Here is a 15,859-nt window from a genome sequence, read left to right as displayed (position 1 = left end):
CCTAGGTTGATTCGGCCTAAAATGAGTACCTGATACGATGTGTAAACATTGTCACTGGGGAGACAAAGGCGGTGGGGCGTTGTGCTGGTCACCCACCTCCCCTCGTGTGCCTTGCCGGCCTTCATAGGTGCTCACTACTAACAGCACTTGCTGTTAAGGCTTTATGGGGGATCTTTGCCTGTGTATGTAGTGCAGAGAGCTGTACACTTGTGTCTTTCAACGGTACGCTTAATAGCGTGGAAAACGAGACTTCACTTCATGCGACCTTGGCTTTCTTTTCTTGAGCCCTGGGCACCTAATGTTGTTCTGCTGAAAGTTCGTAATAGCACATGTCAAAGCTCAGAAAATGTTCTTAATGTTCCTATTGTGAACCTACCAATGTCTTGCTATGCTACCTCTTCTACCAACATAGTCTTCTTTTAATGATAGATGCTTGGACTCATGAGTGTCAGAAAATTAATTGTTTACGCTATTGTTACGTTTAGGCTGATAGGGGGAACAAATTAGATGGAGTACAATGTAGACGCAATATAGAAAAGAAGTGATTTCCTGCTCCTGTTTACATTCTTCAGCCTGTGGTTTAAATTCCACGTTCCTATGATGACGGTGGCCCAGTATATTCATAGGACAACCGCTGTTGACTTTCCGGCAAAGTGGTGCCAATTTTATCCACCACGGAGGGATATGATGGGCTAGGTAAGATGCCAACGAAGATTCAAATGAGCAACCTTCCGACTGCAGGCAGTTCGCCCTGCTGCTGAGCCACATGTTTGGTTGAAACAATGCAAACAGGATAAACTAGAAACGATTATTCAATATAATTGCGACCTAGAATCGTAAACAATGCATCAAATCGCTACCGGGGTGTGTCGGAAAGTGGTGGCGGCGGGGGGGGGGACATCTGTGAAAAAGAGCTTCCATAGCTCATCGGATCTCTCCGGTCTAACTAATGATTCTGATTCTGATGTTACTGGCAAAATTTACTCGACTCACTAATGTGAAATAATTATAAAAAATTGCTAATAGTGCCCTTAGATATTGGACCTGGTCCACTGTCATCGGATGCTACCATGTGATTGGCCCATAGGTGTCACTGTGAACAACATTGACGAAGGAGTTTATTTGCCCCCCCCCCGTCACCGTTTTTTCTTTTCGCTTCTTTAATTTACCCCGCGTCCTTCCCCGCGGCTCTCAGTAAGTATGGCTTTAGAGCTTTGGGTATTGACGAGGAGTTGGTGATTAACGCACTGTCTCACTCGCACTGCACACACTGGGGTGGGGGGGGGCTGGCTTGAGTTGTGTGCGCGCGCGTCTGTCTGTGCTGCCGCATTCCCCCCTGTCCCTTCCGTCAGTGTCAGTGTCAGCGCTGTCGAGTTGAAGCATTCGGAGGTGCGTCGGTTGCTGTGACCGCCGATCGAAAAGAGAAACCCCTCGCATATTTATCGGCAGAGTCGCTGCGGCAGCTGCCGCCAGGGTATTTAAGAAAATCTTTGAGAGAGTTGACACGCGCGTGCTGCTGTTGTGGATGCCGGTGATGACGAGCTATATTGTATATATTTATTCAGGAATATGAAGACCCCTTTAAATTGTTTTTTATTTATTCCGAGAGTCTTGCAATTCGGTCAGCAGGGTGGCGTAAGTGGTAACCTTAAAGCAAGAATCCCCTGGGTTTGATTCCCGGCGAGGGCATTTTGCTGTGTGGAGTTCGTTCTGAGCCTGTTAAGCATGGAAGTTATCTGGTTTTCCTACCATATCTAAAAAAAATATGCAGTCGAGTTGGTATTTGCCAAAATATCCCAACGCTGAAATATTACCTGCAAATTATTATTTTGAGATAACACAACTACTACGCTCGCTGCCAGTGAAAAAACCTTAGCTAGATAAACAAGCGTAAATAAAATAAATAAATGCACGCATTTTGGATGCATGCCCAAATTGCTTTCAAGGGAGTGTTTTTGCTTTGTGTGGGAGGAAACTGGAATACCTCGGAGAAATCCCGCAAAAGTTAAGGAGATAACGCTCAAAGCCTCTGATGCACGCTGGTTTACAAACCTGGTCGCTGTGATGTCGTGTTCTGGTTAGCTCGCAGCCCATCATTGGGTTTGGGATTTTCACAAATTTACGTCATCCACCAAAACCTTGCTGTGACAAGTGCTGGATCACAGACCCTGCAACCACCGTTCAAAGCCAACGTCCCGCAGCGAATGTTGTATTTAAGTTGTCTAGAATTACAGTAATCCTCTGCTGGATTCTTAGTAATGTTTTTTGTTGCAACCTAATTGAGCGATGTTTAAATCGTTGGACTTCTCAACAGGAAAAAATGGCCGACTCCTGTGAGTGGTGTCGCTTAATCTTTAATTTTTGCTTTGGTGCGCGTGGTGCGCTCCGGTTAAAAATAACACCTTCCTCGCGTAACTAGGCGACTCGTTGGCGATTGGAACCGGCGTAGGCTGGCCTGACGTTGTGTTTATCCAGCATGTTGGCGATTGGTGGGAAAAAAAAGAAAAGGTCGTAAAATGATAATGACGATGGTTACGATTAAAATCCAACGCTTGGTTGTAAAATGACGAGCAAGCCCACATGACCGTCTGTCTGTTCCGACTGCAGGCAGTGTCGCCGTGCTGCTGAGCCACTTGTCTTTTGCAAAACGAAGACGATGACAGTTGCGATTAAAATCCAACGCTTGGTTGATAAAATCACGAGCAGCCCACATGACCGTCTGTCTGTCCCTCCCCCTGCAGCCATTTACAGTTTTTTTTCTTCCAAGAAGATAGCATAAAAGTACCCATCGTTGAATGACAGTCCCTACATCCTCAACGTCCCAACCACGCCACATCCCACCCATGCTTCCCCTCAGTGCCTCCACCACCTCCACCACGTGCTCACCACCCTGCACGGCTCCCCTCACCTCTACGTGCTTGGTGGCACATGACCTCGATTCATTCAGAATGCACGCTGGGCAGCAAGTGGCCAGCCAGCAAAACTGAAAAAAGTCTTTAATGTAGTATGTAGATAAAATCCATCAAAACAGTAAAATGGATGCTGACTGGAAACACACGGGACTTAACGACGCACATGAGAGTTGAAAGTGTTGGCCGCCCCTTCAATCTCTTTGAGTAGGTGGTTTAAATAATACTGCTACACCATCAGCTCTCTTGATTTGTTGGTCTAGACAAGGCTGACAGCACTGTACATACAATGTGGTGGTCCCATTATATGCACGAAAGGAGCGATTGGAGTCGTGCTTTCCTGCTGCTTGTGAGCAGCACACTTTTGCGTGTTGTTATTTGGAGACGGTGGTTTTTGGTTGAGCAAATTTGGCATTTTTCGACCTTGAGGTGCTGTGTCGGTGCCGTGCCAAAACCATTTGTGCCATTGTCTTCCGGACACCAGCGACGGACGCAGAAAGCTCCGAGCTTCTCACCAGCCCCCCCCCTCCCCGTGTGTTTAGTAGACAGTCGATGCACCAAAGCTTTTAAATTTTCTGTTAATAGAAACTTGTTTTCCCATGACTTTATGCAACTGGTCGTGTCGGGTTTTCGAGCCTTGCCGATATCGACCTTTTCCTATTCCGCCAGCCCAAAGGTCTCCCGACAGATTCCACCACCTCTGTGCCTCCCTACGGTTTTGGCTGTAATCTGGCTGGGTTAGGCTGGGGGTCGGGGTGGGGGGTAATGCTGCGTGGGTTGTGGAGAATGGGTTAGAGGGGAGTGGTATTTTAAAAATTAATCTCTTGCCAGACACGACATTCCGAAGTTCCGTAAGCTGGCCGGTTGTGTAATGTTGTGACCATACCACACATTTGGAGCCGTTAAAACAATAAATTAATGATCATTTTGCCAAACTCGCCGTCGGTCTGGAGGCAGGATGTGGTTTTATTGGCACGTGCGCATTGGGCAGGCTGGTCACGATGTGCGTTGATCCTTCTGTCGAAATGGGTAATTTTTTGCTCACGATGTTTGCGTCTAAATTTAACGTGTACAAATAATATATTATGAACGATTAGTGCATAAAAAAAAATCTAATTATATGCTGATACGTTTTATGCTTTAAAACGCCGGCACAGGCTTTTCAACAATCCTCCCACCTCTGCCCCACCCACCATTGGTATAAATGGGCACGCCACAGTGAGACAATCGACGGGCGTGTGTGGCGGGGTAAAGTGTGGGTACGCCAACCTCTTCCACCATGTCTGAACCATGGCCTATCCCATCCCCCTTGGTCCTGTCATGCCACAATCCATCTCGTGATCTCACCGCACGTTCCCTGTGGTGGTCTATCTCCTCTGGTGGGTTCTGTGCTTTGTCCTTCCATCACCAGACTTGTCCAGCGGCTATAATCCTTTCTTGCTATGTGCCCTGCTCAAGCCCACTTATTTTAATATGATATAAATATTATTATTGTTGTTTGAAATATATTGTTTTACGTCGCACACTTTTGCGCGGTATTGAATGTACCATGTGATGTTTTTTTTTCAAATTGCAAAGAAAGATTTTTTGTTTAATACAAAACGAAAAAAAGGAGCTAAATAATTCCAGTTTCAAGCATTTCCTCCGATGTTGTCGACGGCATAATCAAACGGCGGTCAGATTTAAGTATTTATTGCGGATGGAGCTTAACGCATTTTTGCAGCTCGTAACGTAAAGTCAGCGATTTCCTGCTGAAATGAGCATTGAGACATTGCTCATCTCCTGTTTACAGCCCTGAGCCAGTGGCAGAACTTTTTACATTTCTGTGGTGGGGACGAGTCTCCCCATAGGACATCCGCTGTTCTCCGTTAAGTGGTACTTATTTTATTGGCCATGAAGTCCCCCATCTCCCAACCAGAATTTGAACTCTCCACCTTCGGATGACTGCGAGCAGCTCACTGAGCTGCCTAGCTGGTTGTTATTATTATTAAGGCAGTGACATTAACCTTAGTGCAACGCAAACATTTGTTAGTTTCCTCCGAACACTGAAAGCAATTCTAGTCGTCGGGTGCGTTTCGTTTGGCACGCTGCATACATTGCCTCGTGTTGTTTTCCCAACAAATGTTAGCGGAAATCAATCGATCCTGCTGGCTTCGATTGGCACCACAGTCCAATCGCCAATCACTTCATCAAGGAAATGCAGATTAAGTCAGCCCTTTAGAGAGAAGAGTACGTATCAATCAAGTGACATTGATGTGCTAATGAATTAAAACAGTCTGGCTTTTGCACAATGCAAGAGGTTGTTGGTCAGCAGAGGGCAGCGCATTTGAAATCTTTTAGACCTCAACTCTTATGTTTGCAGAAAAAAGAGGCAAATAATTCTTATAAAACGGTTCCAGTAGAACCTAATTATAAAAACATTTTTATTTTTACTATGAGTCTGATGAGGCCTCTTTGCTTATTATGATCCAACCACCCCAAATGCAACCCATTTCATCAGACCTCAGGCTATGCAGGGTTGAAGTCTGGACAACGCTAAGATTGGCGACCGTCATGAATTAAACGGCTGTTTGTAGACTCTGGTGCTCGGTTTTGGGCGGCAGAGGGCAGTGCAGCATATAATACATTGTTCCACCGTACTTCTATGCTCCCCACTTTACCAACTGGCACTGGACCAGCGTGGTGAAATACGGTCACATAATCGCCATGACTCACAATGCGTGGGGTGGCCATCATCCAGCAGTGGATTGACCAAGGGCTGTATGTGTACGAGTAGACACAGCGCAAGACGTGCTGTGTGAGGTTACATTTTGGGCCGAGCGGTGGATTGTGCTCCACGAAATTAACTGGGACTGTGTACCTAAGCTGTGTGATGCCCAAGGTTTTCTTTACCTTGTCGAGCGTTGTCATTGTTGAGTGAGTATACAAAGCACCTAACTCTTAAAAGAGCCTAAATGCAGACTCGATTTGCAAGTTGCCGAATGCGTTTGTCAATTTTAAATGTTAGAAGTTCCTTCGAAAAGTATCTCCTTAAGTCTTCATTAAATAGGCCGCGTCGTATTGATGTCTGCGTCCGTGTCCCTTTTAGATTCCCCGCTCACACCCAGAAGAGCGCGATGACAAGGAAGAGCTGAAGCTGGAAAAGGAGGAAAAGGATGACAAGGAGGCCGGCAAGGATTCTAAGGAAGACCCAAAAAGGTGGCGGGGGGGGGGGGGGGGCACGTTCACCGATTCACTCGTCGTCGATTTAAACACTTTCGTTGACCACAGTTATTCTCGATACGGTTGTGCCCTTGCTCGATGCATATCTATCAATTTACTCAATTTGCGATTACGCGTAACGGCAACGTCTCTCCCTTGGAGGAATTGTTACGTTCCCATTGTTCGACGTGGTAGCCACATTGGCACTTGTACGGCGTGCTGGTGCGCGTGTTCTTTTTCCATCTCCGCATGTCGGAGAAGGCGGGTGCTCCAGTCCGAAAGTGCACTCCGATTTCCCCGGAATGCAAATCCAGTGAGAGGGTTCTGTGGCTTGGTGACGTGGGTGCCGAGTCAATGACATCTGTGTCACCGGGCCATGATAGTACGGTCGGTTTATTAAGTAACGAAGGCCGTTAGGGTCACCGGTGGCATAAAACTCTCTGGGGGCAGTTTTTTTTTTAGCACGGAGTATTAAGGCCCTCGCTGGGTTGTTTGTGAAGGTTTACTCTGTCGGGTTCATGTCCTGAAGTGCAACCCACTGGCGGCACAATGACCATTATTTATATTCGCAGTGGCGTCGTGCGATTGACAGTGTTTTACAATTCCACGATGGTGAACACCCGTAAAGCTTACATTTATGTAAACAGTGGTTATTTGGCAGGCCGTGTGTTCTGTGGCTGTCGTATGGCACGTACGCGCGCACACGTACACACACGCACGCACACGCACGAGTTGGAATCTTCATAATGGAGAAACAAAAGGACTTTAAAGTGACCTAAAGGAGCATGCTGGTGATGTCGCCGCTGTCGCCGATTTTAAAAGTTTTTCCTTTTTTTATCAAGAATGAAACTTGAAGCTGATGATCTCACAGCCTTGGCAATTGTGCAGTATGAGCTCTTAGTTTTTTTGGGCCCTGTGTTTGGGCAGTGGCTTTTTAAATAACTACCAGTGGACAGTAGCATCGACTAGAATTTTTTTTTTTTTTTACCAAGGTACAAAACCTTATTTGTCTTGCGGATGGACTTGCCCCCATCGCGTGAATGTGGAATCTAGGACATCACTTGGCCTTTTGCTCTACCTGGGTTTTTATTTTTACACAAATATTTTATTCCACATCCTCCCTCGCATCATACATTGCAACATCCTGATGTTCGGGATGGCATTACCAGGGGCATCGACGGTAGCAAGCACGCCGGACTCATCAGAGCAGGTGGTGGGGGGAGAGATGCTCTACCTCTTTTTAAAGAATAGTGAGAAAATAAGAGCCTTTAAAATGTAAACGTCCCCCGCTTACACCATTAACATGGAATGTTCAATGTCATTGCCATTGTGTACAATGCATCACTTGTTTGTTGGGGAGTCCAACCAGCGCTTACTAGCATTATTAATTCAATCAGTCTTTTGTTGGCTAGAGATGATAATAATCATAACAGTAATTTATTCAGGAAAGGCTTAGTTTGCAAAATGGTGATTAATAAAAGTAAATAATAACAGGGACAAGATGTTACGTAATAATGGCCTTTTTATTTACTCAGAAGAGCCTTTCACCGAGTCTTACATATTTTTCTGGAGGACACTGCATGGCATGCTGAGCCAATTCCACAAACGTTTGACGTCTGTCGGCGGGGTGGGTGTTGGCACTCAAAGCCATGCACAGATGGATTTTAGGACGTGTTGCCGTCCTGACATCTCTTGGTCAACCTTGCAGCCAAAGCCTACAACACTCGGTGTACCCCCGCACGGCTTCACCATCCGTGTACTTAAACAGGGTTCGCCCCTTGCTCGCCTTTCCGAGGTGCATGACGAAATCCGGGGCGCGCGATTTCGTTGTAAGCGGCGCGCGTTGTCTAAAGTCCCTTAGCTGTGAGCGGGGTCACGGCTAAGGGATCAACACGACGACACGCCTGAGCAATGGAACCCAATAGGGGAAGTGGAAATGAAGCATAATTGGGCTTCAGGTCAGTTGTTGCGAGCATTTACTCAAGGGCACCACAATTTTGCTTATTAGTTTTTAAGTCAGGATTGGGCGGGCGAGCGTGGGGGGGGGGGTGCAGTAACTCAAGACCACATTGTTAGGTGCAGAAGTTACATTGTTGTGCTTTGGGAATGCCTGTTGTTTAAAGTGACGAGCAGGTCTTGAACCAAATTACCTTTGGGGGCCCCCCCGTTCAGAAAGGAGTTACCTCTTGGATACTTGTGTGAGATTATGCTTGTCGGAAGATGATCAGCTATTGCTCCGGGTAAAGAAGGGAGTAAGCGAAGCGAGGCTCGCAGGACGCGTGCAATGTTCCTCCGTCTCGGTTGGTTGCCGGGGGCGCTGGGCGGGGGACATCGGGGCAAGCCGCTCTCTCGTTGGCCGCCAAGTTTTTGCCATCATTGTGCCGTCATCGATGTCCTAATGTCCTGCGGTTGGCTAAAGTTGACCACTTTGGCACGGGGTCCGGAGGGCTTGTGGGACGTGAAAGCCAATGTCGAAGTGAGCGCGCTCAGCCAATGAAAATAACCGCGCTCGTGTCGCTAAGCTCGAACGAATAGTTGCAGTTTGCGCCACGCCCTGTGTCACTGCCACCGCCACCCTACCCCACCAATTAACCACTCAGTTGATATTAATCCCAACATCCACACCTGCGAATGTTTTTTTACTGCCCTCCACCACGACCTTTCGCAGCCGTCACACGTTACAATCGAACCCTCGTGTTAACGAACGTCCCGTTGGCACTTGTCGGTAACCACGTCATTGCCACACGCACCGCGTCGATCCCTGCCTCGAATGATAATTTAGAGAGCGACAGTGGGGTCAGCCGCCCCCACCATCGCCCCTGTCTGGATCTCATCAGCGAGCAGTAATAAAGGCCAGACAACGACAAAAAAACATTAGCATCACATCCTGTTTGGTTATTGGAGTCGAGGCCCTTTGGATTGGAATCCCTAGATCGCGCTGTTGTTGCCATGCGTGGGGCGATTTACAAACTGAATTGCTGAAATGCCTTTAATGCCATGTCAAAATCCAGTTCTCTTCCCTGCAATGTGTGCTCCGCCGAAAAGGTTAGCCGTCTGCCAAGTAAAAACCAAAATAGGAACTGCAAAACCGGGGTTGTGTGTAATCGTCATTGGGGGGGTACCAGAAAACAGCCCAAGTTGGTGGGTGCGCAAGTGACTTAGTGCTCACGGGACACTTTAAAATGTTTTGCGAAATATATTTCAAAATCGCACGTCTGTTGCACATTAGAGCCTCTGCCAAGCACGCCCGTGTTTGAAGTACCGGTGCCACGTTACGGATCATGTTCTAAAATGCCTACCTCCTACAGGCATTGCGCGTGGTTTTAAATTTGGTCCACGATGAAAATTTGATGTCGCGTTTTGCGCGCGCAGGGCAGCAGCGGTGACCCGTGCACAAGCAGCGTCCACCCTCGCTGTGTAAATAATGTCACATCAGATATTGCGACGGCAGTGGCGGGGGGGGGGGATTGTTTGGGTATCGGCCTGAGCCCAAGGGAATCGCTGGCAGCTCCCAAGTTGGCGTAAATACATGGGGACGCAAGTGGCAGATTATAATCGCGCGCACAGGAAGCAGCTGCCCACATCGCTCGCCGCACCACCTCCCCGCCCCCCCCCCCACAAACCGCCACACCAACGCCTGCCCATGCCTACCCCGTCTGCTTCACCTCCTCCCAATCTGCTCCTTACTGCCCCCGCTTGCCCCTGACCTAGGTCCACCTCCCCGCACCGCAGCAGCTCCGTCCACCGCAGGACGGCTGTGGCGTGGGAAAAGCTTAGCATTGCAAGAGTGGATGCATCAATAGCTCAGAATAACATTAATATGCGTATAACTCCTGTGTGTGTGTGTACGGTATAATGAGTGACTTACAAATGTTGTACAATTAGAATCACTCATGGTATGGCTAGTGATTTAACTGGGTTGTTAAGTGAGTTGATGGTTTCAGCCCAGTCACCAATGACTGCAGCGAAATAAAACCCCCATTGCATTAAATGTGAAGTAATATGTAGGCTTTCACGACCAGTATTATGATGTTACATGGTCTAACCGAAATTGAACTGATTATGAATTATATTAACTTGAGTTTTTGCACTTTAGTCTGGCTATATTCCAGCTCCGAGAATAAAAGATGTTACATTTTACTCACGAGATGAACATTACACTCGGTAGCAGAGTGGGTGGGAAACAGCTGCCCCCTGCTGCGTAAAGTGGATACAATCGGTCGCTCTCCAGTATCCACTTCAGTGGGCCGTTAATCTTACACGAAGAGTGGCACTGGATGCTTTGTCTCGTGACATGAGAAAGTTAACACAATTAGTGTAGATTTGGGAACAATACAATCTATAGTGATATTATGAATCATTTGTATGAATTAAAAATGTTCGATTTCTCTTAATCAGAAAGTCTATGCATTTAAAGTAAGCATAAGCGTAGACTTCCATTGTTGAATCATTACATCTTAGGCTCGGAATATTTTCAATCTGGCACTCAGAAATAATAATCTCTTGGAATAATTTATACCGCTTTTGGGGCTGTTCACTTAATAAAAATCATTTATGAACCTTCACAGTTTGCTGATTGACAGCCATCGCTTTTTTTGTTTGTTAGCAATGCAATGTCAGGCAAGGTGACCGTTGCTGCATTTGCACAAACCTGGGAAATATATGGCTTGAAATGATCCGCTTTGCACTCCGGTTGGCGTGCGTGGCGAGGCGGGAATGGCTTATCTCTGAGGGTTTGGTCCTGATAAACACCTTGCCCTCTTTATGTGGAGCCAGCCGCCCGGTGGAAATTGGCTGCGAAATTACACGGTTTCTGTTTTAAGTGATTGAGCAAAGGTTGGTAAAAGTTGTCGGTGAACAGATTTAAATTTAAAACTAGTTGAGACCGATAAAAAAAAAACTTCTGATGATTTTGCACCCTATGCCCTGTGACACGTGACGAGGAGGGTCCTGATTCCAAACCAAGAGGCATTTTTTGCCTAATAATATCTCCGAGACTTGAATAGAAAATACAATTTGCGCGGGACACCTGCGACGGACCTAGACGGACCTAGCACGCTCCGCACGTCTGCCACGGCGACTTTTATCGTCCTGTTTGTCTGTTTTCGCTTACTTCACGTATCGGGTTTCCTTTCCACCCCTCCCCACACTCCCACCCACCCACACGCCCCCACCCCCGCTACCACCACCGCTTAGCAGCATCAGAGAGCGGGAGGAAGGTGGGGAGGAGGCCGGGGAGGAGCGAGAAGCCGCGCCGTCCCGCCGACGCAAGACCGCCAATAGCCAGGGTCGCCGGAAAGGGCGAGTGACGCGCTCGACGGCCAATGAACAGAGTGGGGAGGAGTCTCCCGTGAGCAGCAGCGGCGGCGGTGGTGGTGGAGTCGTTCAGCCAGCAAGCGAGCTCAGCACCCAGTCAGGTACGGCTGCGCCGGCATGCATGGTCGTGTCGTCGTCGTCGACAGCAACAGCGTCGGCGGTAGCAGCAGGAGCGCACGCATGTGCTGATTCCCCCACTGCCCGCCGCCGGGGAGGGGGTGGGGGCGAGCTACAGGCGGAGGAGGTAAACGTCGGGACGACGCGGTGGCCGCATGGGAGTGGGCGGAGGAGAGAGTAACGTTGAGCTGCGTGGTGGTGTTTCGTGCGGGGGGGATGAGTAATGTTTGCGTGAAGGCGGCCTGCGGGCTGCGGGTGGGGCGGCTGGCTCTCTGGAGGTTGCTCGAGCTGTTTGGCTTGGATGTTGACCTTGTTGTTAGGAGACCCGGCGTGTGCGCACGCCAGTTCTCTAACTGCGAATATAACGCGCGCTTAACTCGCCAGTGACCTCATCAGTTCAGCCGCAGCATTGGTCATGGCTGCAAAATCCTCTGACTCAAGATTTGTTCAATGTGCCCGCACAAATACAACCGTAACTGTCTCTCCTATTTGACTTGTTGCTTGCGAGAATCCCGCACATTTTTATTCTGCATATATATGAATGCAATTCATTTATATGATATTTATAAACAATGTATTTGCTATGTATGTACGTATATGGTTTCTGAAATGGGATAATGCTTATGCCCTTGTCACACCAAAACTCACATTCGATTTTCAGTGTGGCATCCTCTGTTGACAGCGCACCTTTCCCGTGATTAGCCTCCAGAATTGCGACTTTAACATTGGACTATAGCACCGTTTGCTGTCTGCCACCTTAAGTTGAATATATTTGATTTAAAAAAAAGAAAAAAAAAAGAAACCAACTTTCAAGCAGACGCAGAAGTTAAAGTTACAATGTAAAGTTCGCGAATGCCACATCTCAGAATTAATTGAGGAACGAGTCTCTCGTGTTTGTGACCGCCTCAAGTTTTCTACCATTTCTCTTGTATGTACACACACGCGTGTGTGTACATACAAGCGTGTGTACTTGTGTGTGTGTACATGCGGGGGGGGGTGTCGTGGCAAACAGAGTTCAGTTCCTGCTCGTGGCTAGCACCAGTCCTGGGCCTCCTGTAGGTCCAACTCAGCCTCAAATGAGTAGCTAGTGCGGTGTGTAAAACAACACCATTGGGGGAGACATAGGTAATCGGGTGTGGTGCTGGCCACCCACCCCCTCGTTTACTGTGCCGGCCTTCGTAGGTGCTCAATAACAGTAATTACCCCAAAAGTCTGTGAATGCTATACCTTTGTCTTTGTACACGTGTGTGTATGTGTGTGGTCATGTTTGGGGAGCAGCTGCGCATTGGTTAGCGCACTGCGCTACGTAGCCGGCAGCACGAGGTTGATTCCTGCTCGCTCCTAACATCAATGACATTTATCCGGGCTGCTCTTGGGCCACCCCAAGCTAGACTAGGCCTTAAATGAGTACTTAGTGCGGTTTGTAAATATCCTTGGGGAGACAAAGGTGGCCAAGCATGGTGCTGGCCATACCATCCCGTCTTGCGCAGCTGAGCTCGCCTTCTTAGCCACTTGCTTGACAGCACTTGCCCCAACAGCCTGTGTAGGCTTCACGGCGGAGGATCTTTGCCTTTGGCCAGGGTAGGGCGGCATAATAAATCTGTCCTTGTAAACCAGTGAGTTATTTTCACCACGACGGGTGCGGCGAGCACTTCCCTTGCACCCCCCTCCCCTTTCCGTTGTTTGGGGTTGTGTGGACTTTTGGACTCGGATGATGTTGGGCAGCAGGTGCCCGCCTGGCAGCAGGCCCCGCGCGCGCTTTATGCCGTTCGCTGTCGTCGGGCAGACGTGAGCACCGAGTGGGCATGGGGCCAGCTGGGGCGAGGCTACGGCGATGTCGCGTTACGCAAGCCTGCGGTGTGTTTACCGTGAAAAGGGGACACATAAACGACAGGGCAAACGGTTGTCTCGAACGAACTGTTGATTTTCCCTTCACTTCCTCACCACCACCACGCCACCCCCCTTCCCCATGCCTATTCCAGACCCAGCCGCCCACTCCTCCACCCCTTTATTGTCTAATATCAATGTTGTGTTGTGGTTGGCCCGGCATTAATACCGACATTCTGAGAAACGCTTGGGTTTATTTGTTTAGAGCTGGTTCTATGCCAGGTGAATGTAATTGAAATAATACATTAACTTGTTTTGAGTCCTTTGGGTTAAATTGTACCTATTGTCAAATGTAAACACTGGCATGCATTTAAGCTGCATGCACCGTAGCACCGCTGGCATCAGTCCACTTTTTATTTGACAGGGATCATAAAAAATGTGTCACCACGTGTAACAAGTGTGCGGTATATATGGGTGTGCGTACGAAGCGCGCATTCTTTTTCTTCTTTCCGCTCGCTCAAGGGTTCATAATGGCCCGCACGGACAGTGCATTTACCCCGGCTTGATGAGCGCGCAGCCTTGAAACGTCGTGGAGGGGTTACGTTGGCGTAAAGCGGATCACGTGGGCTGCGGTTGGCCCTTTCCCGACAGAACCGTGGGGGAAGGGGAGGGGTTTAAGCGGTTCTGCCAGTGCGATACCACGCGAGCCTTGCTCGGTTTCTCAGAACTGAAATTCTAGAGCAGGAAGTGTCCGGCGTTAATCATCTCCGCGTCTCTCTCCCTCCTGCCCCTGCCCTCCCTCTCCATCCCTAGCTGCTGTCTCGGAAGCTGCAGAAGTTTGCCGTTGGACCGAAGAAGAGATGGAAGTTGCCAAAAAAGGTATTAAGTTAACTACGTGTGCCACCCTTTCACCTTGTGATTAGATAATAATGGGGTCGCCTCGGTCAGGGTTGATGGTCTGAGAGAGGAGCGCTACTCTCGGGGGGTGGGGTTGGTGGGGGAGGTGGGGCGCACGGACGCTGAAACGTGTCCGTAAAAGACAATCGTGCGTCTGGCTCGCGTGACGCTTTATGAAGACGTACAAATCAAACAGCGCCGCTTTGCAGGGTTTTGACAGGTTTTGGCTGCGAGGGAGGTTGGCCCTGTGACTTCAAACACCTGCGCTAAAAGCCCCTTACACACTGATTGTACCATCAGGTGTGTTCATTCGTTGGGGCCTCGGTGACAGCATAAGTGGATGTAGGGGGGCGCTGGGGGCGGTGATTTGTAAAGCAGTGGTCAATTCTGGAACAGTTTTTTGTCAGCTTCTGATTTACAATACAGTTCAAGTTTACATTGTGTCGAAATGCAAATTCATTTCCTGGCACTGTACAAAAAGCCGTGGGGACTGCATCATGAGAAAAAATGTTGTCGTGTATATATATATTTTTGTTTTAAAGGATGTATGAATGTATGTTGAACTTCTTTCGCAGGCAGAGGAGAGAACAGTTCGGGTCTTAAGCTTGGACTTGATTAGGGCCGGGGAATTTTCAAGTGCCAATGACTCTTTGACAGCAGAAAGTGCGTGGAGTGGAGAAGTGTGCATGGAGAGGGGGGGCAGGTGGGCAGGGGTGAATCCTCGAAGGATCTTGGAGTTTATCCTGGATTAGACTGGGAATCCGTGGAAGTGTTGGGGTGATGTGGTCACATATATGGGTAAGGGCGAGGAGTGTGGGGGGAGCAGTGGTGTAGCAGTTAGCGTGCGCGCTGTGCTACGAATCCGGCAACCTGAGTTCGATTACCACTCACGGCCACCAGCACCAGTGATGATGATATGAACCGGTCCTGGGCCTCCCCTAGGTCGACTCAGCCTCAAATAAGTACTTGGTTCGGTGTCTAAACATTGCCACGAGGGAGACAAAGGCGGCCAGGTGTGGTGATGGCCCCTCACCCACCCTGTCGTGTGCCGTTCCGGCCTTAATAGGTGCTCGCAAACAGCACTTGCCCCAACAGTCTGTTAAGGCTTTGTGGGGGATATTTGCTTTTGGAGTTTCTAAGTCAGGGACTTGGGGGAGGGAGTTGCACTGTGATGTGATGGATGCATACATGGAGGGTGTCAGCATCATCTGGGGTGAGGGAGCGGCAGATACGTTACGCTAGTGGAGGTACGAGGCCCTGTAGAATAGAGCGCTGTGATAAAATAATGAGAGCTCGCGATCAATGACAACTCCAAGGTTACACACACTCTTTGCCACGCTCGACTTAACCTGATCACTGAGGCCATGGTCTCACCCCCGTAATCTCTTTAATCTCTTGAGCTGTCGGTTATAACGTTTTTTCCAGCTGGTTCACTGTGTTTGCGATAAAGCGTTTTATGTAACCGTTGTTGGGTTAGCGTCTTTGTAAAATAGAAAAAAAGCGAACACCACCCTTTGCTTAAGAATTAGGACTGTGGGGGGAACCATTCAGAGAGCCTTGCTTGAATGCACATTGTGGCTGGCGTGGGGGGG

At 48.6% G+C, this 15,859-nt stretch overlaps 1 pseudogene across 1 annotated transcript in view; it reads left to right on the top strand.

The window, feature by feature from the left end:
- The window catches only part of LOC144719391 (nuclear receptor corepressor 1-like), a 120,428-nt pseudogene that overhangs the window by 61,412 nt on the left and 43,157 nt on the right, over positions 1–15,859 (top strand). Inside the window, exons 16-18 of the transcript XR_013585591.1 lie at positions 5,998–6,107; positions 11,307–11,527; positions 14,184–14,249. The product of XR_013585591.1 is annotated as a nuclear receptor corepressor 1-like (transcript). The remainder of the gene's footprint in view (positions 1–5,997; positions 6,108–11,306; positions 11,528–14,183; positions 14,250–15,859) is intronic.

The sequence above is a fragment of the Lampetra planeri genome, chromosome 6 (assembly GCF_965212315.1).
Source record: "Lampetra planeri chromosome 6, kcLamPlan1.2.h2, whole genome shotgun sequence".
NCBI classification, from domain to species: Eukaryota; Metazoa; Chordata; class Hyperoartia; order Petromyzontiformes; family Petromyzontidae; genus Lampetra; species Lampetra planeri.
This window is presented reverse-complemented; position numbering and strand designations above follow the sequence as displayed.